Raw genomic sequence first — 27,995 nt, 5'->3', positions numbered from 1 at the left:
TCGCAAATGCAAGATGTGGTGAGTGGTGGTCCTGTGTGGGTAGAGGGTAGATTATTCTGTTGTGCCTGGGTAGAGGGGCAGAGTCAGCACACGGGTGACAGTAGATTGGATCAAAGTTTTGAAATGCTCCCAATGCTGTGCTCAGGAGTTTGAAATATATCCTGCAGAATAGGAGTTTTAGCAAAAAATTATGTGATTATACTGCACTTTAGGTAGATCACTCTGGTATTACTTTGGGTTGAGTGATGGAGGGACCAGAGGCCAGGAATCCTTAGCAAACAATTGTAGTAGTGTGGGTAAGAGATGTTTAGTGCTGCAACAGAGACCATGAAAATGAACAGAGAGGTCATATTTAAGAGCTGTGACCAATTTAATTTACAGTTTTAATTAATCGTGCATTTAATTTACAGTTAAACTTCTCTTTCCTTTAGACCACTTCTGAACGTATTAACTTTGTATTATAACATCATATTCATTTTATGCAAGACACAGGCTGAGAATAGATTTGCCGCCTTCTTGTCTCACAAGCATCACATGCTGACTGTACCTGAGATGGAACTTTGATTTTTCTTCACTCCCACTGCATTCTTCCTTTTGGCACTACCATCCCCTCAGTTATTCAGGCCAAACACCTACATCATCCTTGGTCTTTCCCCTCCCCCTTAGATCTCCCTCATTCCCAGCAGCAAGGCGTATGGATCCCACGTCCAAAATATATTTTGAATCCACTTCCTTCTCTTCATCTCCACTGGCAGACTGCCTCCACTCTAGTCCAGACCACCACCACTTCCTATCTGGACCACTTCAGCAGCCTCATAACTCTCTCCCCACCTAAGTTCTTGCATCCCAGCCTGGCCACTGCACACTGTTGTAAGAATAATCACAACGATTTCACTTTCCTGTTGAATCATTTCAGCGGGTTCCTGAATTCCTTACTTTGGCCTGCATGGTCTTGTCCCTGCCCAGTTCTCCAATTTCATTTCATGCCATTCTCCCCCCATTAACTCTACTCTAGTAACTGGTACTGTTTTACTTTCTTTTAACATAACAAACTGTTTTCTCCCTTAGGATCTTTGCAGTTTCCTCTTTGAATGGCTAGCTCTTTTTCTTCCGTTAATTGAGTCTTAGCTTAAATTCACTTGCTCAGAGACATCATTCCTTGACTGCTTTACCTAGAGTAGGTTTCTCTTTTTGTTTGTTTTCTAATACTTGCAATTATTTTTGTGTGTTTACTTCTTTTTCTCCTGGAAAAATATAAACTCAGTGAGGGACTGGGTCTCACTTGTTCACTGTTAAGACTTCCAGTACCTCGAACAAGGCTTGGCATGTGGCAAGCAGTCATTAAACATGTATGAAATGATAGAAGGGAAGCGAAAAGAAGGGAGAAATGGATGGAATGTGTGGGGAGAGAGAAAGAGAAAAGTAAGGAGAGGGGTTAGGGAAAGAGGAAAGAAAGGCTTTGCTTACTGAGCAGCTGCTAGGCTCTTGACTCCATCAAGAGTATATCCATTTGGTGTTTGTTGCTCCAATCCTAGGCCAACCAATACCAGCAAGCTTGTATTATTTCAGAGGAATTACAAATCCTAAGGTGCCTTCATCTTTCACAAATCTTTGTGTCATCTAACACCTGATCCTCTGCAGCTTGTGATAGTCATGGTTGTTATTTTTTACCATGGTCTAGGGTCTCTGCTTGGAGAAGGCAATGGCACCCCACTCCAGTACTCTTGCCTGGAAAATCCCATGGATGGAGGAGCCTGGTAGGCTCCAGTCCATGGGGTCGCTAAGAGTTGGACGCGACTTAGCGACTTCACTTTGACTTTTCACTTTCATGCATTGGAGAAGGAAATGGCAACCCACTCCAGTGTTCTTGCCTGGAGAATCCCAGGGACAGAGGAGCCTGGTGGGCTGCTGTCTATGGGGTCACACAGAGTCGGACATGACTGAAGTGACTTAGCAGCAGCAGCAGCAGGGTCTCTGCTAGGTACCTTCTCCAGGGGATCTTCCCAACCCAGGGATCGAGCCCAAGTATCCTGCATTGCAGGCGGATTTTTTTTACCAGCTGAGCCACAAGGGAAGCCCATCTGACTGACTAGGCTATCTAAAATAAACCACCCAACACACAAATATGCTTTCTTTATATTCCTTAACCTGCTTTATTTTCTTTATAGTAACTATATTCTTCATTTTTTTGCATATTCATTGTCTCCCCCATTGGCACAGAGGCTTCATGAGGGTGAGTTTGTTGGTTTTTCATATTTTTTAAGACAATACCTACTGCCTAGTAAGCACCCAGTATTTGTTGAAAAAATAGGAAGAAAATCTTGTGGGTTTTTTGGGGTTTTTTTTAAGCTTTTTTTGACAATACCAGTTTCCTTTGGGTAAGAGTCCCAACATCTCTCTTAGGGTTTTTGAAAGTTACTACATTTAAACAACATTTACTGTATAAATGTTAAAAAACCTAGTACCTGTGTGAGTCCATGGATTGAAATCGATTATTTTCCACAGTTCTTTTAGAACTCATCAAATTGAGGCTGCTCCAAACGTTCTGCAGTTGATTAATTTACGGTAGATCTTGTCTTTACGGAGATTGAGAAGAAGCTTGAAGATATGATTATGTAAAATACTACCAGGAGGGCCCTGGGCTAGAGGAAGCAGATATAGATTTCAGGTGTTGCCATGAAGTGATAGAAATTGAAAATTTATATCATATTGTCAGAAGATGTAAATAAAATTTATGTAAAATACTACCAGGAGGACCCTGGGTTAGAAGAAGCAGATATAGATTTTGGGTATATCCATGAAGTGGTAAAAGTTGAAAATTTATATCATATTGTCAAGTATTGAGTGTATTTTACATTTCTCAGTGTGTCTTATAGCTTCCTTGTAATTCTGGTAAGAGTGTATTTCAGAAATTTATAAATCTCCAAGCTTCAGTTATGTAAAGTGATTCTAATTTATTTTGGTGTAATTTCTTTCTGAATAAAAAGATCTTACCTAGAACCATTCAAAAGAATAATAATTAAAGGAGCCTTAAAAGTGCCTAATGGGACTTCCCATGTGACTCAGTGGTAACGAATCCACCTGCCAATGGCAAAGAATCCACTTGCATCTCCTGTTTGGCAGGAGATGCAAGTTTGATCCCTGGGTTGGGAAGACCCCCTGGAGGAGGAAATGGCAACCCACTCCAATATTCTTAGCTGGATAATCCCATGAACAGAGGAGCCTGGTGGGCTACAGTCCACAAGGTCACAGAGAGTCAGGCAGGACTGAGCACATGTATATGCAAAGGTACCTAATATCAAAAGTCCCTTTAAAAAGAAATTTTTTGTGCTTGAGTCTCAAAGTTTTAAAATCTGTTTTTCTTGTTTTAAAAATGAGCTGATTAAAAGAATCATACAGAAACATACAAAGAAAAAAATTTTTAAATCTCCTGAAATGCCATTACTAAGAGCTCACTAAAGTGTTAACAGTGATTGATATTCTTTCAGACAGCTCTCTGTGTATATGAACATACAATTTCCCCATAACTAGGATCATACAATACATGAGTTTTTAAATTTATATTACATATGTGGACCTGTGTTTATGTACAGTAATTAGTTCTTGGTAGATAATAATCATACTACAGCAATCTAACAGTAACACTTTCTCCAAAAAGAGAGTTGTTCTCTTCAGGCAAAATTAGAGATCTACTTCATTGTTTCAAACTTAAAGGCATCTTGGAATTTCATAATTGGTTTTAATTTTGAGACCAACAAGGCAGTTACAGAAAGAGTCATGTAATGCCAATTACCCATCTCTGAAGCTAACTAGTGGGCTGAAATAAAGAAAATGATTCAAAACATTTAAGGTGTGCATTTCACTTATGTTAGGGGAGCATTGTGAAGACAACCTGTGTGCATATCTCGAAATTCCCTTACTATAGCACAAAGGATTTCTTAACATCTTAAGGTGATTGTGCTGTGGGTGTGATTGTACTGAATAGCTAATGTGACTGACGTGTCTTGACAAAGTACCCTGCATTTCTAGAATTTTCATAATGATCACCAGTCTTCTTCAGGTAGAGAGGGCCAGGGCTGATTGTTCCCAGCAGGCAGGCACTGGGTCAGCAGCTTGCAGACCTATTTTGCCACCATCTTGCACGGATACACCTGCATTGGTCTACCTGTTGTTTTATAACCAGCTTTTATTTCTTCATAGTATATTCCCTGCCCATAAATGTAAAACCTTACCATTGGTTTTAATGACCCCATAGTCCCAAAGAAAGGCAATGCCAAAGAATGCTCAAACTACCGCACATTTGCACTCATCTCACACGCTAGTAAAGTAATGCTTAAAATTCTCCAAGCCAGACTTCAGCAAGACGTGAACTGTGAACTTCCAGATGTTCAAGCTGGTTTTAGAAAAGGCAGAGGAACCAGAGATCAAATTGCCAACATCCGCTGGATCATGGAAAAAGCAAGAGAGTTCCAGAAAAACATCTATTTCTGCTTTATTACCTATGCCAAAGCCTTTGACTGTGTGGATCACAACAAACTGTGGAAAATTCTGAAAGAGATGGGAATACCAGACCACCTGACCTGCCTCTTGAGAAACCTGTATGCAGGTCAGGAAGCAACAGTTAGAACTGGACATGGGACAGCAGACTGGTTCCAAATAGGAAAAGGAGTATGTCAAGGCTGTATATTGTCACCCTGCTTATTTAGCTTGTATGCAGAATACATCATGAGAAACGCTGGGCTAGAGGAAGCACAAGCTGGAATCAAGATTGCCGGGAGAAATATCAATAACCTCAGACCCTTATGGCAGAAAGTGAAGAAGAACTAAAGAGTCTCTTGATGAAAGTGAAAGAGGAGAGTGAAAAAGTTGGCTTAAAGCTCAACATTCAGAAAACTAAGATCATGGCATCTGGTCCCATCACTTCATGGCAGATAGATGGGGAAACAGTGGAAACAGTGGCTGTTTTTCTGGGCTCCAAAATCACTGCAGATGGTGATTGCAGCCATGAAATTAAAAGACACTTACTCCTTGGAAGGAAAGTTATGACCAGCCTAGACAGTATATTAAAAAGCAGAGACATTACTTTGCCAACAAAGGTCTGTCTAGTCAAGGCTATGGTTTTTCCAGTGGTCATGTATGGATGTGAGAGTTGGACTGTGAAGAAGGCTGAGTGCTGAAGAATTGATGCTTTTGAACTGTGGTGTTGGAGAAGACTCTTGAGAGTCCCTTGGACTGCAAGGAGATCCAACCAGTCCATCAGTCCTGGGTGTTCATTGGACTGATGTTGAAGCTGAAACTCCAATGTTTTGGCCACCTGATGCGAACAGCTGACTCATTTGAAAAGACCCTGATGCTGGGAAAGATTGAGGGCAGGAGGAGAAGGGGACGACAGAGGATGAGATGGTTGGATGGCATCACCGACTCTATGGACATGGGTTTGGGTAGACTCTGGGAGTTGGTGATGGACAGGGAGGCCTGGCGTGCTTCCGTTCATTGGGTTGCAAAGAGTCGGACATGACTGAGCGACTGAACTGAACTGAAGTACACATTTGAATATAGGTATCATAATCTGTTTAACTAGCCTCCTCTGATGAACATTGGGTTGTATCTAAATCTTGCAAAAAATAAAGGTATAATAAATTTCCTTTTGTACTCATCTTTGAGTACTTAATGCCCTGATCAGGTTAGCAGAAATAATTAGAAGGGGGAATTGTTAGGTTGTGAGATATGTATGTCTAGCTTTCTGATACAAATTGCCAGTATATCCGCCCCAAAAAAGGGGTACTAATTTACAAACTCAATGACAACTCATGAGCATTAGTAGGAAATTATATCTCCGTATTGTTTTTTAAATTTCTTTCATTACAAGTGTCCATTAAAATGCAGTTGGACTCTCTAAGGCCTGAAAAAAGTTTTTTCATGCCACCAATATTTGCCTGCAGAGTAACCCATAGAACAGTTACTTCTGCCAGGTTGTCCCATTTTTTCAACATTATTCTGTCCAAAAAAAAAAGTTTAGAGAGTATCTGGTATGGCTGTATATCAATGATTGGGTACTTCATTACTAGAATTAACAAAACAGTGTTGTTTTTATTTCACAGTCTTTTTTAGATTTGCAAATGTATGCCTCTTGCTCCCATTTTAATTCTTCTCCCTCTATAACCTCTCTTGTGTGGACCTTGTCCCTTTATTTTTTCTCTCCTTCCCACGATTGTCAGTTTCCTAAATGTTTGCAGCACTAGAAAGTGAAAGTATTGGAATCTTTTGTCAATTCATACATTTTCTGCTGTAGCAAAAGAAGCCTGGCAAGAGATTTTATTTCCACTTTAGTCTCCATTAGCAGTACTCCATTGCCCTTCTTTGAATTCTGTCTTAATTTTTTGTTCCCATTAAGTTTTAGTACAGGACCTACTCCTTGACCTTTTGCTACTCAGAAAGAAGTGCTTTTCTTCAAGCAAGGAGGCACTTAGAACTTTCTTGGTATTTGTGATCTCCAGTTTCGCAAGAGATGTGTAGTTTCTTTACGCTTTTAACTCTGTCCTCCTTGTCCTTTTCCTTACCCTCTCTCATTTCCTCTTCAAATGAAAATGTTTTATTGACCAAAGGATATGATTTTTTGAGAGGATCTGTTGCTTTTCAAAAGTAACAGCAACTGCAAAATTAATCTACATCCATCTTAAGGAAGTGGGAGGAATTTCCAAGTATTCAGGTGGAATTCCTAAATGTTTGCTGTGGTCTCCTGCTCTAATTTGTTGCTGTCTGCCATAACTATTCCTGAGGCATTGTGCCAACAGATGGCATAGATGCAGCTGAAAGTTCATGGGTCATTGGCTTCCAGAGGAGGTGTGGCTCTTTGGGTGGTCCAGCACACCAGTAATACTAATCTACTTTTCTAGATTACCTCCACAGAACCTTGAAGGATAAAGGATTTCAATGAATGTGGAAAAGACTTTGAACTTTCTTTTAATTTATGTATGCTGACAGAAACGACTTTTATAGGCTAAAGTTTGGAAGTATTGATGTAACCTCATTTGCCTTTGGTATGAAAAAATAGAAAGAGCATTAGATTTGAAGTTAAACCAACTCGAGATTGAGTTCTGGTTGTATTGCTTTACTTGTCATATGTCCCTGTCTCTCAGGGAACGTAGAGTTAAATGGGAAACAGACAAGAAAAAATTTTCCTGGGTGGGGGTGGGAACTGTTTTAACAAGAAACTTGCACATGGGTGTATGTGCAAAGAGCTCTTAAAGTGTCCAGTAGAGACAGAAAAGCCTTTCCAGAGGACTTAGCACGTGAACTGAGACTTGAGTTTATGAAGCTGGGTGGGAATGGAGAATATTAATACCTCTCCAACTACTTACAGGGTTTCATGAAAAGTAAAGAAATAATGTTTATAAATAAGTGCTTGTAAACTTTACAGCCCCCCAAAGATTATTATTGTTATTATTTTTTCTTAATGTTAACTTAAAATAATTTGAGTGAGATCTTTTAAGGGAAGCCAAAATAAGAGAATTTCTCTTCTTCACTTTAAAAATCTGACAGTCATTTTGGTTTCTTGATTTAACTAGGAAATGTTGGTAGTTGATTTCAGAACACTCACTTGTAAGATTTGCCTCAATGGCTGTTGAGATAAGTAGGCCTACACTAAATATTTTTATAATAGCTTCTTTGAACTCCTAAGACTCAGGGTTGATTCTAGATAGTTCAGGAGTGCTATCTATGTAGAATAAAAAGATTTACACACCCACTAAGATGATTAAAATAAAAAAGACACACATAAATAGTGGTAAGGATGTGGAGCAGTTGGAACCTTCTTTGATTGCTGGTAGGATTGTAATGTGGTGCAACCACTTTAGAAAACAGTTTGATAGCTCCTCAAAAAGTTAAACATCACCTTATGATCCAAATTTCACTTCTAAATATATGCCCTAGAGGAATTAGAGCTTATGTCCATGTCAAAACTTACACACAAAAGTCCATAGCAGTATTATTTATAATAGCTAAAAAGGGGAAACAGCCATCAAAGATGAAAGGCTAAGCAAAATGTACTGTGTCCTTACAATGGAATATTCTTTGGTCATGAAAAGTAATTAATTACTGATACATGCTTCAGTGTGGATGAACTCCTTCAAAGCATTATGCTAAGTGAAAGAAGCCAGTCGCAAAAGAACATATATGTTTGCATTTGTGTGAAATATCCAGAATAAGCAAATCAATGAAGACAGAAAGTAGATTAGTGGTTGCCAGGGGCTAGAAGGAGGAGAGAATGGCAATGATAGAGGGTGGCCGCTAATGGATATGGGTTTTTTGGGGGGCTGATAAGTATGTTCTAAAATTAGATAGTGATGTTGGAAGGAGAAGGAAGGAAAAAGGAAACCACCCTACAGAGATATGGATCTGAGGTTATTTTTCCAGCCTCATTTCCCAAGATCCAAAAGTAGTTGATGGATCGGATATTACTTGTATAATTCTTCATACAAACCCAGGAAATAAGTTAAAACACTTATCTTTAAATTCTGATTGTGAAACACCAAAAATATATGTGAAATTTACTTGCACACACACACAAAAAATAGAAGAGTGAGGGTTGCTACATTTTGAGAGGCTGAGTGAATTTTTCAGACATTATTGAGACAAATGAAGCCTATTTCAATAGAAAGTGCTGCTGTGCCACCCACTCCCCCATCCCCCCGTCCTTCCACCGGTTGTATCCAGAAAGCCATTTTCATCAGAAGATCTGGCAGATGAGGGAGTTGCTGCCTAGTTGCCTTTTGGATTTTTCTGGGTGAAAGATCCCAAGGGACCCTGGGGACTGCATGCTGATCCAGCCGCTCACGTCATGTATCTATTTAAACATTTAATTTGGGGAGAAAGCCAGAGGAATGAACTTAATATAACTCTGTGTTGTTTTTCTTTCCAGGAAGGAGAGCAGTTTGTGAAGAAAATTGGTGGTATTTTTGCCTTCAAGGTGAAAGATGGCCCTAAGGGTGAAGAAGCCCCCTGGGTGGTGGACGTGACGACCAGAAAGATCAGTGCTCCCTAACTCAGGTCAGTGCAGTGATGACTTCGTTGATAGGAACACTGACAAGTTCACAGAGGAAAATGGGGGCCTGCCTTGGTGTCCCCAAAGGGCTGGCTTTCGAGTTATAGAACCTTGTCAAAGAACTGGGGAATCTTTGGGACTAGGACTAGGTCCCAGCTGCTGCTTCCCAAAGATTGAGAGGCTCCATCACTGTGGCTAGCCTTATGCTTTGGAATTACACAAACTTGGGTTTAGAGTCCTGGTCCTGCCACTCACAGATTTTGGCCTTAAAAATTATTTCACTTCTCTGAGCTTTGTTTTTTACATTTGTAAATGGAAGTAATAAACGGTACCTATTTCATAGGATTCATCTGCAGATTAAGAGAAATAATGATCTCCTAATTAACGTGTGAAGTGCATGGTTCAGTGTATGGCTATATGTCCTCAGAAGACCTAACTGTACCTGCTGTCTCCACTTCATCTCATCCCAGGCTTTCTTGAACCTGCTCCAGTCAGCTTTTGTCAGCTCATCATTATCCCATAACGGTTCTCGTCAAGGTCACAAGTATTCACTGTGCTGCTAGCTTCAGTGGTTAATTCCCAGCCCTTATAATATTACTCTTCTAGGCTTTCTTCCTCCTATTGGCTGTTCCTTCTTGGCCTCTCTTCCCATTTTTTTTTTCTCATCTCTAAGTATGTAAATATTGGTGTGCTCTAAGGCTCAGTTCTGTCTGTATTCACTCCTTGGGGCTCTCATCTAATTTCATGCTTTTCAAACCATGTCTACACTGGTGACTCCCAGGTATCTTCAGTGTGAACTCAAACACTGAACTCCAGGTATATATTCAGCTGCTTAACTAATGAGTTTACCTGTATACTTAATAGGTTTCTCAAAGCGAATATGTCTGAATCCAAACTGTTCATCTTCCTTCCACTCCCCTTTAATTGTGTTCTCCTTCCACTGTCTTCTCCATCTTGGTAAACTGCTCTTCTGTCTTACCAGTTCCTCAGCCTAAAATCCTTGAGGCCATGCTTGGCTCTTCTTCTTTTTGTTTTTTGAAATTGAAGTATAGTTGATTTACAATGTAGTGCCAATTTCTGCTCTATAGCAAAGTGACTCATTGTACACATCTATACCTTCTTTAAATGTTCTTTTCCATTACAGTTTATCCCAGAGATTGGATATAGTTCTCTGTGCTATACAATAGGACCTTGTTGTTTATCTATTCTAAATGTAATAGTTTGCATCTATGTTGACTCTTCTTTTGCTCACACTCCACAGTCTAATCCACCAGCAAATTATTTCCTCTACTACTGCCACCTTGGTCCTCCATCATTTTTGCCTGATCTCCATTTCTAACCTTGCCCCCTATAGGTTCTTCTTCACACACACCAGCTGGAGTGATCATTTTAAAACTCAGATTCTCACCCTTCTCGGCTTAAAACCATTCAGTGACTTTCAACTCACAGAGTAAAAGTTAGAGTTCTTACCATCACACCACATAAATGGCCCTAGTCTTCTCTTTCTTACTACCTCTTCCTCACTTTGCTCCAGTCACACTGGCCACCTTGCTATTGCTTGAACATGGGGTGTTCCCAGTTCAGGAGCTTTCTACTGCCTGGGATTATCATCCCTCAGATATCCTCATGGCTGGTCCTTTTATTTCCTTTGGATTTTTGCCCAAATGTCACCTTCTCAGTGAGACTTTCCCCGGCCACACTTCTAAATCACACCTCATTACCATGCCCTATTGTCCTTTTCTGATATATTTTTCTTTTTAGCACTTACCTCCATCTGATATACCAAATCTTATTTATTTGCTTATTGTCTATCCCCCACTAGAGTGTAAACTGCGTGAAGGCAGAACATTTGCCTCTTAGGCTCACTGCTGTATTCACAGTACCTAGGATAATACCTGATACCTGGTAGGCCTTCAATAAAATAGATAATAAAAATGAGCAGCAGAATGAATGAGTGATGCTTAGTAAGCATTCAGTAAATGGTAGCTATATTATATGCTATGTTTCTGTCCTTGGAGAGAGCCTGTTACAGTTAAGAGATGTGAGGGATAAGAACTAGCTTCTTAGAGGGCTATACTATGAACTTGGAAAGTGATTTAATATATAATCTATCCATTAAAACTTTTTGAGTAGAAAAGAAAAGTCAGAACTGCATTTTAGAGGATGAAGTTGCTGCATTAGACCTGATGAATTAGAAAGGAAGAAATCAGAGGCAGAGAGCACAATTAGGAGGATGGATGATACCACCATCTAAGTTAAGCAAAAAGGATAGCGCAAGTGTTGGCAGTAAGAAAAAAGGATATTGTTACATGGCAGTTGCCAGGAGTGTTTGGAGTGAAATTGATGGTACCTGGAGGCTGTAAAGTAGGAGGTCTGTCAAAGATGGTAGAGTTCATTGGTGGTGGCGGTTTAGACCCTGTGAACCGTATCCCACCAGGCTCCTCTGTACATAGGATCTCCCAGGCAAGAATACTGGAGTGGGTTGCCATTTCCTTCTCCAGGGGATATTCCTGACCCAGGGATTGAACCCGGGTCTCCCACATTGCAGGTAGTCTCCTGCATTTCAGGCAGATTACTTACCGACTGAGCCACCGGGGAAGCTCAGAGTTCATTAGTTAGTTAGTTAGTTCAGTCGCTCAGTCGTGTCCGACTCTTTGTGACCCCATGAATCGCAGCACGCCAGGCCTCCCTGTCCATCACCAACTCCAGGAGTTCACCCAGACTTACATCCATCGAGTCAGTGATGCCATCCAGCCATCTCATCCTCTGTCGTCCCCTTCTCCTCCTGCCCCTAATCCCTCCCAGCATCAGAGTCTTTTCCAATGAGTCAACTCTTCACATGAGGTGGCCAAAGTACTGGAGTTTCAGCTTTAGCATCATTCCTTCCAAAGAAATCCCAGGGCTGATCTCCTTCAGAATGGACTGGTTGGATCTCCTTGCAGTCCAAGGGACTCTCAAGAGTCTTCTCCAACACCACAGTTCAGAAGCATCAATTCTTTGGCGCTCAGCTTTCCTCACAGTCCAACTCTCACATGCATACATGACCACTGGAAAAACCATAGCCTTGTTCATTACCACAACATAATTGAAGAAGGTCCCGGAGGAGAGGATGACATCATGAACACAGGTGGAAGGAGGGTTAGCCTTAGCAAGGAGGGAGGGATACTTCTTTCTTTGAGAGGGTAGAGAAATACTCAGGGGCATTTTGAGGTACGGAGGAGGTTGACAGAGTTCTTAGAATAGAGTTCAGAGCTTGGAGAAAATATTAAGAGCAGTGTTATGTGCACTGTTGAATAAGGAATTAACTAGAGATTAATGAAGGAAAAGCTGAGCGGCAGTGAGGGCACCAGGTGTGGGCAGCATTTTTTTTCTCAAAATGAGTGGGCAGAAAAATAATTACGCTTGCCTTCTATGACCTCCCATCTAACATAATGTAGGAAGGAAAACTAATGTTTCATCTAGATTCTGGCTTCAAGAAATAACAAGAACTTTTGGGAAATAATGCCGAGTTTTTAAATGACTGACGTTTAATGGTTACTTCAGGATTATAAATTGATATGCCTAGACAGATTTAGTTTTTAGAGAAAATTTTTCTTATTTTGTTATTAGTGTTTGTTTTGAAAGGTTATATGCTTATGGAAACGTACTAAAAATTTCAGAAAAACCATGTTCTCTGTATATGGACTCTGGTAGTGAGCTCTCCCCACATTAGGTGCCCCAACCCAAACCTGCAGGAATTTTACTCTGAATTTCTGCTGAAACTGATACTTGTTGGCAGCTGGGAGTGGTGTTGAAATATGGACTTACCAGTAAAAGCTGCCACGGGAAATTGCCAGCTCTTTTTACATCATCCAACAAATGACCATTTGTTAGAGATCAGCTATGTTAAAGCATTAATAACCTGTCCTAGTTTGAACCGACATCTGAAAGAGAATTGTTAATTCTTTTGACATGTACATACTGTTGAGAGGTTTACTTTCTGCAAACATAGTAAGATTTGCTTAAATGTATTTCACTTGCCTATATTCTAAGAGCTTGGTAATGATACAGATGGTTGTATCAAGGACTTTTAGATTTTGTACATTTTCCATACTCCTTTCTTGCTGCCTGGGTGCTTCTCTATCAGTTATGCCCTTCCCTCCTCTCCTTTGAAACAACTCACATAGCATGTCTCCAGGAAGCCAACACTGATTAATTTAATATGACATATTATTCTTTCATTCCTATAGTCTGCCCCCTCAGCACCTACCTGAGTTCTCAACCCTGCCCCTTTGTGGGGAACATGATATAGAGAGCCTCAGAGTCTCCCATCCCCAGTGTACAGGAGAAAGAGCACAGTCTTTGGAGATACCCAAACCTGGGTTCAGACCTTGGCTTTGTCATTCATTAGATATAAACTTTTCCTGAGTCCAATTGTCTCACCTAGAAAATGGTGAGAATACTGTCTGTCTGTGGAGCAATTGTGGGGATTAAATGAGATAAGGTATGTAAAGCCCCTAACATGGTAAGTGCTCAGTAAGTCATTACTTCCTTCCTAACCTATAAATTAAACATTAATTTTGCTTAAATGCATTGGAATTGCCTGTGATTCTTTAAAAGGACATAGGGAGCCGAGGAAGCATCTGGGATGCATCAGATGCTGATGAATTGGTGAAGGCCCAGTGAAAACTGAGCTGTTGAATGTTTGTATTTTTCCTGTAACAAGAGGAGCCATATAACTTAGGAGCTGGGAGTGTAGGCTTTGGCAGCAGGAATCTGCTTCCCTACCTAGCTCAGTCACTTACTAGCTGTGTGACCTTGAGCAAGCTGTTTGACCTCTCACCCTTATAGGGTTTTTATTAAGATCCAATGAGTCCAAGTATGTGAAGTTCTCAGCATAGTAAGAGCTCAGTAAGTGCTGATATAATAACAGCAGCAGCAGCAGCATTTTATTTCCTAAAGTCACTAGGAGTTCTTTCTTGGAATATTAAAATCTAATCCAACTGTAAATCAAGTCCAGCTATCTCAATTTGCTAGCTTTTCTTTTTTTTTCTCCCTGCTCTTTGATGTTATATATCTACAAGGGAACTGGTTTTTCCAGACTGGAGATACTTGAATTTTTAAGACTACAGACCTTTTTTTCAAGTAATAAGAGAAAATTTAGATAGAGGCAGAGATGGAATGGCCATTGAGACACAGTCTTTTTAGGGGTTATTTCTGCATCCTAAGATGTAAAAGAAAAATGTTTAGTTTTGAATATTGTTTTAGTTCCTTAATAAAAGGACATGCTATGCTTTAATAGTTTGCCCCCATCCCAGTCTGTTTGTACTGCTGTTTGAACATACCACACCTGGGTGACTCAAAAAAACAGGAATTTATTTGTCATAGTTCTGGTGACTGGAAGTCCAAGATCAAGGCATCAGCATGGTCACCTTTTTTGAGTATCCTCTGCTTGGTTCATAGCCAGTGCTTTCTTGCTGTGGGCCCACATCGTGGAAGGGCTCAGGGTCTCTCTGGAGCCTCTTTATAAGGCATAAATCCCCTTCATAAAGGCTCTAACCTTATGACACCCAAAGGCCCTCCCTGCTAATACTATCGCACTGTTGTTCAGTTGCTAAGTTGTGTCTGGCTCTTTGTTACCCCATGCACTGCAGCATGCCAGGCCTCCCTGTCTCCTGGAGTTTGCCCAAGTTCATGTCCATTGAATCCATGATGCTATCTAACCATCTCATCTTCTGCCGCTCTCTTCTACTTTTGCTTTCAATCTTTCCAGCATCAGAGTCTTTTCCAGTAAGTCGGCTCTTTGCATCACACGGCCAAAAGTATTGTAGCTTCAAATTCAGCTTGAGTCCTTCCTGTGAATATTCAGAGTTGATTTCCTTCAAGATTGACTGGTTTGATCTCTTTGCTGTCCAGGGGACTCTCAAGAGTCTTCTCCAGCATCACAGTTTGAAAGCATCCATTCTTGGCTCTCAGCCTCTTTATGGTTCAACACTTACATCTGTACATGACTACTGGAAAGACCATAGCTTTGACTATATGGACATTTGTTGGCAAAGTGATATGTTTTAACATGCTGTCTAGGTTTGTCATAGTTTTCCTTCTGTGAAGCAAGTGTCTTCTAATTTCAGGACTGCAGTCACCATCCACAGTGATTTTGGAGCCCAAGAAGAAAAAATTTGTCACAGCTTCCACTTTTTCCCATTCTATTTGCCATAAAGTGATGGGACTGGATACCATGAACTTCATTTTTTGAATGTTGAGTTTTAAGCCAGCTTTTTCACTTTCCTCTTTCACCCTCATCAGGTGACTCTTTAGTTCCTCTTTACTTTCTGCCATTAGAGTGGTATCATCCGCATATCTGAGGTTGTTGCTATTTCTCCCAACAATTTTAATTCCAGTTTGTGATTCATCCAGTCCAGTATTTTGCATGAAGTACTCTGCATATAAGTTAAATAAACAGGGTGACAATATACAGCCTTGTTGTACTCCTTTCCCAGTTTTGATGCAGTCAGTTGTTACAGATAAGGTTCTAACTGTTATTTTTGGCCCACATACAGGTTTCTCAGGAGACAGGTAAGATGGCCTGGTATTCCCTTCTCTTTAAGAAATTTCCACCGTTTGTTGTGATCCACAGTCAAAGGCTTTCACGTAGTCAATGAAACAGAAGTAGATGTTTTTTGTGAAATTCCCTTGCTATCTCTATGATCCAAGAAATGTTGGCAATATGGTCTCGGGTTCTTCTGCCTTTTCTAAACTCAGCTTATACATCTGGAAGTTCTCGATTCAAATACTGGTGAAGGTTACCTTGAAGGATTTTGAGCGTAACCTTCTAGCATGGGAAGTTAGTGCAATTGTCCAGTAGTTTGAACATTCCTTATTTAGCACTGCCCTTCTTTGGAATTGGGATATAAACTAATCTTTTCCAGTCCTTTGGCCACTGCTGGGTTTTCCAAATTTGCTGACATCTTGAGTACAGCACTTTAACATCATGCTTTAGGATTTGAAATACCTCAGCTGGAATTCCATCCTCCACTAGATTTGTTGGTAGTAGTGCTTCTTAAGGCCCACTTGACTTCACACTCCAGGATGTCAGGCTCTAGGTGAGTGACCACACCATTGTGGTTATATGCATCATTAAGACCTTTTTTGTATAGTTCTTCTGTGTTTTCTTTCCACATCTTCTTAATTTCTTTTGCATCTTTTGTGTCCTTACTGTTTCTGTCCTTTATCATGCCCATCCTTGCATGACATGTTCCTTTGATATCTCCAATTTTCTTGAAGAGAGCCCTAGTCTTAGCCATTCTATGGTTTTCCTTTATTTCTTTGCATTGTTTATTGAAGAAGGCCTTCTTATCTCTTCTTACTTTTCTCTGGATCTCTCCATTCACTTGGTTATATCTTTCCCTTCCTCCTTTGCCTTTTGCTTCTCTTCTTTCCTCAGCTATTTGTAAAGCCTCCTCAGACAACCACTTTACTTTCTTGCATTTCTTTTTCTTAGGGATGGTTTTGGTCACCACCTCCTGTACAATGTTATGAACCTCTTTCCATAGTTCTTCAGACACTTTGTCTCCCAGATCTAATCCCTTGGATCTTTTTATCACCTCCACTGTATGACCATAAGGGATTTGATTTAGGTCATACCTGAGTGGCTTAGTGGTTTTTCCCACTTTCTTTAGTTTAAGCCTGAATTTTGCTGTAAGGAGCTGATGATCTCAGCCACAGTCATCTCCAGGTCTTCTTTTTGCTGACTGTATAGAGCTTCTCCATCTTTAGCTGCAAAGAATGCAATCAGTCTGATTTTGGTTAGGGCATAGGTTTGGGTTACTGTGATGTTGAGTGGCTTTCCTTGGAAATAAACCGAGATCATTCTGCTGTTTTTGAGATTGCACCCGTGTGTTGCATTTCAGACTCTTTTGTTGGTTGTGAGGGCTACTCAATTTCTTCTAAGGGATCCTTGCCCACAGTGAAAGAAAAGAAAGAAAGAAAGTGTTAGTTATGTCCGGCTCTTTGTGACCCCATGGACTGTAGCCTGCCAGGCTTCTCTGTCCATGGAATTCTCCAGGCAGGAAAACTGGAGTGGGTTGCCATTTCCTTCTCCAGGGGATCTTCCTGACCCAGGGATCAAACCCAGGTCTCTTGCATTGCAGGCAGTTTCTTTACCATCTGAGCTGCCAGGAGTAGATATAATGGTCATCTAAATTAAATTGGCATAAAAATGTACTCCAGTCCATTTTAGTTCACTGATTCCTCAGACATCAATGTTTGCTCTTTCCATCTCCTGTTTGACTACTTCCAATTTACCTTGATTCATGGACCTAACATTCCAGGTTCCTATGCAGTATTTTTCTTTACAGCATCGGATTTTACTTTCACCACTAGACATATCCACAACCGAGCATCTTTTCCACTTTGGCCTAGCTGCTTCATTCTTTCTGGAGCTGTTAGTAATTGCTTTTCCACAGTAGCATATTGGACACCTATCCTTGGGGGGGCTCATCTTCCGATGTAATATCTTTTTGCCTTTTTTTATTGTTCATGGGGTTCTCCTGGCAAGAACACTGGAGTGGTTTGCCATTCCCTCCTCCAGTGGACCACGTTTTAGCAGATCTATGACCCGTCTGTCTTGGGTGGCCCTGCACGTCATGGCTCATAGCTTCATTGAGTTATGCAAGCACCTTCACCTCAACAAGGCAGTGATCCATGAAGGGGACTATCACATTAGGTATTAGGATTTCAAAATAAGAGTTTGGGGGTATACAAGCATTCAGACCATATATGGCAAGTCCTGTCTTTTTTTTTTTTTTTTTAATTAAGGGACAGATTAACTATTGTGCCATGATTTGATATTATTACAATTATTAGTAGTAATACTATTAGAGTACTATTTTTATACAGATTACCCAAAGAACTGACTTCTGGAAATTCTGATTTCTTGGTGAAATTTTCCTTTTGCATTTGAAACTTCTCTTTTGTCCAAGGAAGAAATGGCTGGTTTAGCAATGAGGTTAGAGTCTTTGTGGTATGGCCTTTTTTCTTTGATTATACTATTAAAATTGGTATTTTTAAAACTTTGTTTTTATATAAGTAATATATACTCAAGTGCAAACAAAATGAAAAATTACTCTCCTATAATCCCACCCATCTATATCATGAGTTCACAAATGATGGCCTATGCGCCAGATTCATCCCACCACCTGTTTTTTTTTTTAATTTTGTTTTGTGTAAAAGTTTTCTGAAGTTTAGCCCATAAGGAAGGGTATAAATTTGAGTGTTTACCTGATGCTGCTAAGTTGCTTCAGTCATGTCCGACTCTGTGTGACCCCATAGACGGCAGCCCACCGGGCTCCCCCGCCCCTGGGATTCTCCAGGCAAGAACACTGGAGTGGGTTGCCATTTCTTTCTCCAATGCATGAAAGTGAAAAGTGAAAGTGAAGTCACTCAGTTGTGTCCGACTCTTAGCAACCCCATGGACTGCAGCCTACCAGGCTCCTCCGTCCATGGGATTTTCCAGGCAAGAGTACTGGACTGGGGTGCCATTGCCTTCTCCGTTTAGCCTGATAAACGGTAACAAATAAATATATCTCCCAGCTCAAGATGCAAAATGTTGCCAGCACTCTAGAAACCTCCTCACACCACTTCCCATTACTTTTCACTCCCAAAAGGAACCACTATTTTGAATTCTACCACCATAGGTTGATTTTATTTATTTTAGAAATTCATATAGATGGAGCCATACAATATTTACTGTTTGAGGTGTGGCTTCTTTCGCTCATCATTGTAAGATTCATTATATTTTTGCATGTAGCATTAGTTCATTTTTACTATGTGAATGCACCAGAATTTATTTATTCAGTTAATGGTTGATATATCTTTGCAGTGTTTCCATTATGGGGCCTTATAAATAAAGCTGCTGTGAACATTCTCATATGTGTCTGTTAGTGGACATACATACTTATCTCCATTTGTTATATAACCTGGAGTAGAAATACTAAGGGCTTCCCTCATAGCTCAGTTGGTAAAGAATCTGCCTGCAATACAGCAGACCCAGGTTCGATTCCTGGGTCAGGAAGATCCCCTGGAGAAGGAACTGGCAACCCATTCCAGTTTTCTTGCCTAGGAGAATCCCCATGGATAGAGGAGGCTGGCAGGCTACAGTCCATGGGGTTGCAAGAGTTGGACATGACTTAGCGACTAAACCACCACCACCACCACCAGAAATACTAAGTCATGAGCTACCATATAGCCAGGTTTTTGATATGGATATACTATTTACATTCTCCTCCATATTATATGAGAGTTTCATTTGCTCTATATTTTTGACAATACTTGGTAATGTCATTTTTTTGGTTTGTTTTTAACTCGGGTACACTGAAGTATTATTTTCATACAATAGACTCTACCTTTTTAAGATGTATAATTATATGAATTCAGACAAATGCATACAGTATTATAGTCACTACCAAAAATCAAGATACAGAAGATTTCCAAAAAATATCCTTGTGTCCTTTTGTCCTCAATCCCCTACTCTCACCCTTAGGTGCTGGCAACCACTGAGCTGATTTCTGTCCCTATAGTTTCACTTTTCCCAGAATGTCATAAACTTCCAATAGAATCATACTGTTTGCACCTTTTTGAGCCTGCTTCTTTCATGTATTATCAATAGTTTCTTCCTTTTTGTTGCTAATTAGTTTATCCATTTGCCAGCTGGAGTATATTTAGTTTTTTTCCCAGGTTTTGGCAATTTGCGTAAAGCCCCTAATGAACATTCACGACAGGTGTGGATTTACACCTATGAGTGAGATTTCTAGGTCATATGGCATGTGTGTGTTTAGCTTTCTAAGAAACTTCCAGGCTGTTTTCTAAGGTGACTGTATCTTTTTAAAGTCCCTCCAGCGTTGTGTTGACTTTTCAACTGCTCATCCTCACCAGTACCGGGTATTATTTTTTTGAAGCCATTCATGCTAGTAGGTATGTTGTATCTCATCTATGCTTTCAACTTGCATTTTCCTGATGACTAATGGAATTGAAGACCATTTCATTTGATTTTTTTGGCTATTTGGAGATCTTTTGTATGTGCCTGTTTGCTTGCCCATTTTTGTAGTGGACTATCCAGCCTTTTCTAATTGAGTGGTAGGAGTTTTTTTATATTTTCTGGCTACAAGTTCTTTGTTAGATATATAAGTTGCAAATATCTTCTCCCTCTTGGTCTGCTACTGTTTTGAAAATAGTTTTATTGGAATACAGCTGCATGCATTTGTCTATGTATTTTCTGGAGCTGTTCTTGTGTTACAAGTACAGGGTTGAGTCATTGCATTAGAGGTCTAGTAGTTCACAACACCTAAAATATTTAGTGTCTGATCATTTACAAAAAGTCTGCTAAGCCCTGCTATAGATAGCTATTCATCTTCTATTACCACAAATTTAATGTTTTAAAACAACACACATTTATTACCTCACAGCTTCCATAGATAAATTGGCTGAGGACAGCTTAGCTGAGTTCTCTGCATAAGGTCTTGCAGGTTGCAGTCAGGGTGTTATCCAGGGCTGGATTGTCATCTGGAGACTTGGCTAGGAAAGGGGTTTATGTCCAAGCTCAATCATGTTGCTGCAAAAGTAACTTCCTTGCCTCTGTGAGAATGATAGCTTAGTTTCTACTGGTTACAGGCCAGAGTCTGCCCTCAGCTCCTAAAGGCCAGTACCCTGCCATGTAGTCCTCTCCATATGCAGTGTGCAACTCACAGGATGAAGGCCAGCAGGAGAGTGAGGCAAATGACAAACCCTCAACTTTCTCACATTCTGCAGGCTAGAAGCAAGTCACAGGTCCTGACCACACTCGAGGGTAGGGGGTTATCAGTTCAGCACAGTCATACAGTCATGTCTGACTATTTGCAATCCCATGGATTATAGCATGCCAGGCTTCCCTGTCCATCACCAACTCTCAGAGCTTGCTCAAACTCATTTCCATAGAGTTGGTGATGCCATCCAACCATCTCATCCTCTGTTGTCCGCTTCTCCTCCTGCCTTCAACCTTTCCCAGCATCAGGGTCTTTTCTAAGGAGTCAGTTCTTTGCATCAGGTGGCCAAAGTATTGGAGTTTCAGCTTCAGCATCAGCCCTTCCAATGAATATTCAGGACTGATTTCCTTTAGGATTGACTGGCTGGATCTCCTTGCTGTCCAACGGACTCTCAGGAGTCTTCTCCAACATCACAGTTCAAAAGCATCAGTTCTTCAGTGCTCAGCTTTCTTTATAGTCCAACTCTCACATCCATACATGACCACTGGAAAAACCATAGCATTGACTAGACACACAAACCTTTGTCAGCAAAGTAATGTCTCTGCTTTTTAATATGCTGTCTAGGTTTGTCATAGCTTTTCTTCCAAGAGCAAGTGTCTTTTAATTTCATGGCTGCAGTCACCATCTGTAGTGATTTTGGAGCCCAAGAAAATAAAGTCAGTCACTGTTTCCATTGTTTCCCCATCTATTTGCCACGAAGTGATGAGACCAGATGCCATGATCTTTGTTATTTGAATGTTGAATTTTAAGCCAGCTTTTTCACTGTCCTTCCTAGGGGAATATACAAAGGCATGCATGAACACCGGGGCAGCAGTCACAGGGGCCACCTTGGAGCCTGTGTGCCACAGTACCTATTATTAATATATTGGTCTCCAAGTTTGCAAGTTGGAATCTACAAGTTTATAAGCTTCTTCCTATATGTCTATCAGGGCTTCCCTGATAGCTCAGTTGGTAAAGAATCCACCTGCAATGCAGGAGACCCCAGTTCGATTCTTGGGTTGGGAAGATCCACTGGAGAAGGGATATGCTACCCACTCTAGTATTCTTGGGCTTCCCTTGTGGCTTCCCTGGTAAAGAATCCTCCTGCTATGTGGGAGACATAGGTTCGATCCCTGGGTTGGGAAGATCTCCTGGAGAAGGGAAAGGCTACCCACTCCAGTATTCTGGCCTAGAGAATTCCAGGAACTGCATAGTCCATGGGTTGCAAAGAGTCAGACATGACTGAGCGACTTTCACTTTCACTTTATACATATATAATTGAATATGTTTTTAAATAAAACATGGGTTCATGCCTACAGTTTGTTTTGAAACTGGTTTATATAACAATCTCTTCAAGAATTTCCCATCTCTTTAAGAATTCTTAAAGAGATGGGAATACCAGACCACCTTACCTGCCTGCTGAGAAATCTGTATGCAGGTCAAGAAGCAATAGTTAGAACTGGACATGGAACAACAGACTGGTTCCAAATAGGGAAAGGAGTACGTCGAGGCAGTATATTGTCACCCTGCTTACTTAACTTATATGCAGAGTACATGATGAGAAATGCTGGCCTGGATGAAGCACAAGCTGGAATCAAGATTGGCGGGAGAAATATCAATAACCTGAGATATGCAGACCCACCCTTATGGCAAAAAGTGAAGAAGAACTAAAGAGCCTCTTGATGAAGTAAAAGAAGAGAGTGAAAAAGTTGGCTTAAAATTCAGCATTCAGAAAACTAAGATTGTGGCATCCAGTCCCATCATTTCATGGCAAATAGATGGGGAAACAATGGAAACAGTGACAGACTTTATTTTCTTGGGCTCCAAAACCACTGCAGATGGTGACTGCAGCCAGGAAATTAAAAGATGCTTGCTCCTTGGAAGAAAAACTATGACCAACCTAGACAGCATATTAAAAAGCAAGGACATTACTTTGCTGACAAAGGTCTGTCTAGTGAAAGCTATGGTTTTTCCTGTAGTCATGTATGGATGTGAGAGTTGGACTATAAAGAAGGCTGAGCACCAAAGAACTGATGCTTTTGAACTGTGGTGTTGGAGAAGACTCTTGAGAGTCCCTTGGACTGCAAGGAGATCCAACTAGTCCATCCTAAAGGAAACCAGTCCTGAATATTCATTGGAAGGACTGATGCTGAAGCTGAAACTCCAGTACTTTGGCTACCTGATAGAAGGAACTGACTGGAAAAGACCCTGATGCTGGGAAAGATTGAAATCAGGAGAATAAGGGGACAACAGAAGATGAGATGATTGGATGGCATCACTGATTCGATGGACATGAGTTTGAGCAAGCTCCTGGAGTTGGTGATAGACAGGGAAGCCCGGCATGCTATAGTCCATGGGATTGCAAATAGTCAGACATGACTGAGCAACTGAACTGAACTGAACTATATAACAATATCACGAACTGTATAATGTGAATGTGTCTTTTCAGGCCGTGAAATGTAGATCCTTATCATCGAATGGCTGCATTGTATGAATATACAATGAATTATATATATGAATATACCATGATTATTTAATGAATTCCCTCTTCTTAAATATTGCAGTTGCTTGTGATTTATGCCATATTTTACCAGGCTGCTGTAGAGTGTATGTGAGTGCCCATGTGCTCACACTAACACTAGGTGTGATTCTGTTACAGTCAGTGACTTTTGACTAAAATGTACACATGAAACTGAACAGTCCCTTTTCCTCCATCCTTCTGCATGTCTCTTCTTTAGATAAGAAGGCTGACTGCACAATCACAATGACTGACTCGGACTTACTGGCTCTGACGACTGGTAAAATGAATCCTCAGATGGTAAGTATGACGATACTTATGTCCTTGTAATAGGTGGATTTTAGCCTGTTTCACTTCATCACCTATTTCAGCCTTATCCCATAAGGTGTAAAATGGTCAAACCCACAAAACTCAGTGTTCCCCAAATATTCACTTAATGGATGACAAATAGTTGTGGAGCTAGCCATGTGTCAGCCATTGCCCTGTGTGCTGAAAATGTCCAGATGAATAAGAAATAGTTCACATGCTCTGGGCATCCACAGTTTGGTATGAGACAGGTCTGCAGAAGAATAAGTGCAACGAAATATCTGTGGTGCCCTGTCTGGCTTGTGGTTGGGGAGGGTGCAAGAAGGGGAAGCCATATCTTCCTAGGATATCAGAGAAGGCTTCACAGAGGAAATAATGCTTGGCTTTGTCCTGGGGGTGATCAGGAGACATCAGTGTACAGGTGGAGAGTAGAGGCCATCCAAGTAGAAGAAAGGACTAGTTGTCACAGAGGCAAGACGTTTTACCTTTTGTATCTTTGCCTGTGCTCCTTTTTTGTCTGAGCTGTGATCTCCTTGACAAACTTCTTATCTTTTAAAATGATCTTAGGGACTTCCCTGGTGGTCCAGTGGCTAAGACTGTACTCCCAATTAATGGGGCTTGTGTTCGATCCTTGGTCAGGGAACTAGATCTCACATGCTACAACTAAGAGTTTGCATTCTGCAATTAAAGATCCCTTATGCTGCAGGTAAGACTCAGCACAGCCAAATAAAATAAATGAATATTAATCTAACAAAACAAAATGAACTTAGTTGCTATGTTTAAAGACCTCCTACCACACGGTTGGGGAGCTATAGTCAGTACCTCTTCTGGGCCACTTACTGGACTGCTAGCCTAGCATTTGTCTCATCACACCAGTCGTGATATGCCTGTCTCATCTCCCAGTAGAATGTGCATGTCTCAAGGGAACAAACCACATCTTGTTCATCTTTGTGTCTCCAGAACTTAGCATGATGCCTGGCAGTTTTAAATTTTCACAATCACTGGATTAATTTGTATTTCTCTAAAATGTATTCATGGCTTGTATAGATTTTTCAGGCCCCCAGATTGTCAAGGGTCTTCTTGTATTCTTTACTGGCACAATGTTGAGCAGACTTGATATACGTTATCCATAGATAACACAAAGGAAGCTAAGATGCTGCTTTCCATTGTAACCTTATTTTTTGTTGTTGTTGCCTCAACCTTATTTGGGCTTCCCTGATGGCTCAGATGGTAAAGAATCTGCCCATTATTTGGGAGACCTGGATTCAATCCCTGGGTCAGAAAGATCCCCGGAGAAGGGAACGGCTACCCACTTCAGTATTCTTTCCTGGAGAATCCCATGGACAGAGGAGCCTGGCAGGCTACAGTCCATGAGATCGCAGTCAGACAGGACTGAAGCGACTAACACTGTCAGCCTTATTTGTTTTAGATCTTGTTCCTGTGGTGAAGCCACTCAGTCGTGTCCGACTCTTGGCGACCCCATGGACACCAGGCTCCTCTGTCCGTGGGATTTTCTAGGCAAGAGTACTGGAGTGGGTTGCCATTTCCTTCTCCAGGGAATCTTCCCGACCCAGGGATAGAACCAGGTCTCCTGCATTGTAGACAGACGCTTTACTGTCTGAGCCACCAGGGTACCCTCATAATTTGAAAGATTGGATAAAACAACTAAATCTGACTCCTACTTGTATTCCTTTTAAAAATGCTTATTCTAAGCAACTAAGCACATTTCAACTGATGCATTGACAGGTAAGAGACTTGCATCTATGATGTTTCAGTTGAATACGTACCATTGACACTGACATTTGCACCCGCTGAGCCGTTTCAAAATCTGGACAGAACAGAGGCCATCAGTCTTGGAGCTGGCACGTTCCCCTTCCCACCCACCACCGCTCATGCCACTGTGCACGCCATACATTTCCTTGGTAGCGTGGTCAAGCTTCGCTCTCAGCTGCCCTCGTTCTCTCAGTTTATCTGTTTACCACCCATCTGGAGAGTAAAGTGTCAGCTTACTTTTTCTGAACACCTGTTAGCACCCAGAGGAATTAAAGATAAAAATGGGAGACCTTTGTGTTAATGTGCTAATGGTCTTCCCTTATGCTCAGAAGAGGATTTGACTGGAAACCGTTAAATACAGTGGAAATTATAATTTATATGTTTGGCTACAGTTGAAGCAAAGCAATATGCTCTCTAGCAGAAAGCACATATGAAGAGCACCTTAGGGCCCAGATTTAAATGATTCTTTTGTTTGGAGTCTGTAAAAGGCGAAGACTCATTTTTTCTCTGTAATCATTATTAAATAAAATGTAATTTCTTCTTTTAATTAAGAAAAGGGAAATATGGTGAGTTTCTCTGGTAGGAACTACTGGTCCATATTTTTAAAAGACATATGTTAAATATATTGCATTCTGAGACACTTGACCTTTAAGTCATCAGACAGAAGGCTGTGTGCCATATAGAAAGGAAATATTTAGTTTGTCCAGACAGAGGAGAGGGGGAAAAAAAGGAATTAGTCACCCTCACCAGAAGGTGTAGAGAAAGCAGAGCTCTGCGCTTTCCGACTAGTGAGGCAGAAGAGCTCCTCACTTAATGTACTTGTTAGGAAGTGAAGACTCCCAGCAACTTTTCCTCTATTTTAAGAATTGAGTAAGAAGACTGAGATCATAGCAGAGAAATCATGCTATGTTCCCAATTTTGCTATTTCTTTAAAGTTTTCCTGGGATTTTGTTACATGATAAATTTAGCAAACATCATGTGATCTAATCCCAGGCTGTTGTTAAGTGGAACAAATTGTGGCTCTGCACTGGGGACTGGTTTGAGTCTCCTTATTGAGCCAAAGGTCCACACAGGCACCTCAGCAGGCTGCCTGGCCTCCCCCTGTAGGGAATACATCTCTATCATGTAGACCAAAAAAGGGAGAAAAATGGTGATATTTCATTGCATAGATGCGTCTGTGATCGAATCCCAAGTTTCTGAGTGTGTTACACATGTGCTTTTCCTCCCTGCTGGCAGACCCACTGAATGTGTAATGTTTTTAAACAAAATCAGTCTAGTATGAACCCACTCTGCCTAATATTTGAGGAAGACAGGTAATGGCAGACTCAATTTCTAAGAGAACAGATTTGGGAAAGCTGTGTCTTTTGACTGCTCTGTGTAAAGCGTGACTTTTACAAATTTACCCTTGTGAGGAATCTGGTGCTAACTCTATTCCCGAAAGCCAAGTTTCATATTTTGAAGAAAGTTTAAGAGACTTGGATAAATAAATCATCTTGGGGCTGGACAGTCTAGAAATATTAGCAATCTCAAAACAACAAATAATAAATTTTCTTTCTTCTTCCTCACAGGCCTTCTTTCAAGGCAGATTGAAAATCACTGGCAGCGTGAATCTGGCTATGAAGTGACAAAATCTCCAGCTTCAGCCGCAGGCAAAGCTAAGCTGTAAAGAACTCCCTGTGCCTACCTTTGAAAATCAAGTTGAGATATATAGATATACATATATTTCATTGTCAGAACTTAGATTGAAACTACACATTGGGAAATAGCATGAAATTTGTTTTTAAATGGGTGTGACCAATCTTGTTTTTCCTAAGCCCCGGGTGAACAGAACCTGAGGGTTTACTACTGCTTTGCTGAATTGCATTCAACTGTGCATTGCGAAGTTAATATGGTAATTATGGTTTGGGGTGAAATTGAATTTTAGAATAAAATTAGGAATAGCAAAATCCAAAAACTATGTAAACAAAAGCTCTCATTTTGGTTATAAAGTACATTTGAGGATTATTGTGCTGAAGATTCAATTTAAGTTTTCTTTGGGAGAACTAGGGAGGAAACAGAAGGCCAGTAGCTGGCCAGTGTTTAGTGTCATGCACTTAATGACCTCAGCCTGTTTCCCAGGGACAGTTCTTTAAATTCTGTATTAGGATTAAAAAAAAAAAAACTTTAAAATTTTGCATTTCATGCCATCAAAGCAGTATTTTCTTCCCACATTAAAGAAATATGATCCAAGTTTGGGAGTAAATATCTATTTTTAAATGAGTTTCTTTCTTGAAAAAAATTCAGTGTATTAGAACCATAAAATGCTGTTGTGAAAAATAATTGAACAAATAAAGTTTGCTTTAAGATGCACAATTTTCAAATTATACTCTTGTATTACTTTAATTAAATTTGTAAACCTCTCTTTTCTTTGTTATAATTTTCCTTTTCCATATGTTTAGTTTACTAGCCACATTTATCTTCCTAGATTTTCTCATGCTAATGCTGTTTCTAATAATTCAGCAAGATATGGAGTAAAATAATGCTTTCAGAAGAATGTTTAATAGAAAACTGTTCTTCCTCACCTCCTTTTTTTTTTTTTATTGTGTATCTTGTTTTGGTT

At 40.4% G+C, this 27,995-nt stretch overlaps 1 pseudogene; it reads left to right on the top strand.

The window, feature by feature from the left end:
* Positions 1 to 6: 6 nt before the first annotated feature.
* On the top strand, positions 7 to 27,748 carry LOC129656481 (sterol carrier protein 2-like; annotated as a pseudogene).
* The last annotated feature ends 247 nt before the right edge of the window (positions 27,749 to 27,995 follow it).

This window comes from Bubalus kerabau, chromosome 6 (genome assembly GCF_029407905.1).
Source record: "Bubalus kerabau isolate K-KA32 ecotype Philippines breed swamp buffalo chromosome 6, PCC_UOA_SB_1v2, whole genome shotgun sequence".
Taxonomy (NCBI): domain Eukaryota; kingdom Metazoa; phylum Chordata; class Mammalia; order Artiodactyla; family Bovidae; genus Bubalus; species Bubalus kerabau.
The sequence above is the reverse complement of the archived record's forward strand: the minus strand, read 5'-3'. Positions and strand labels throughout refer to the sequence as shown.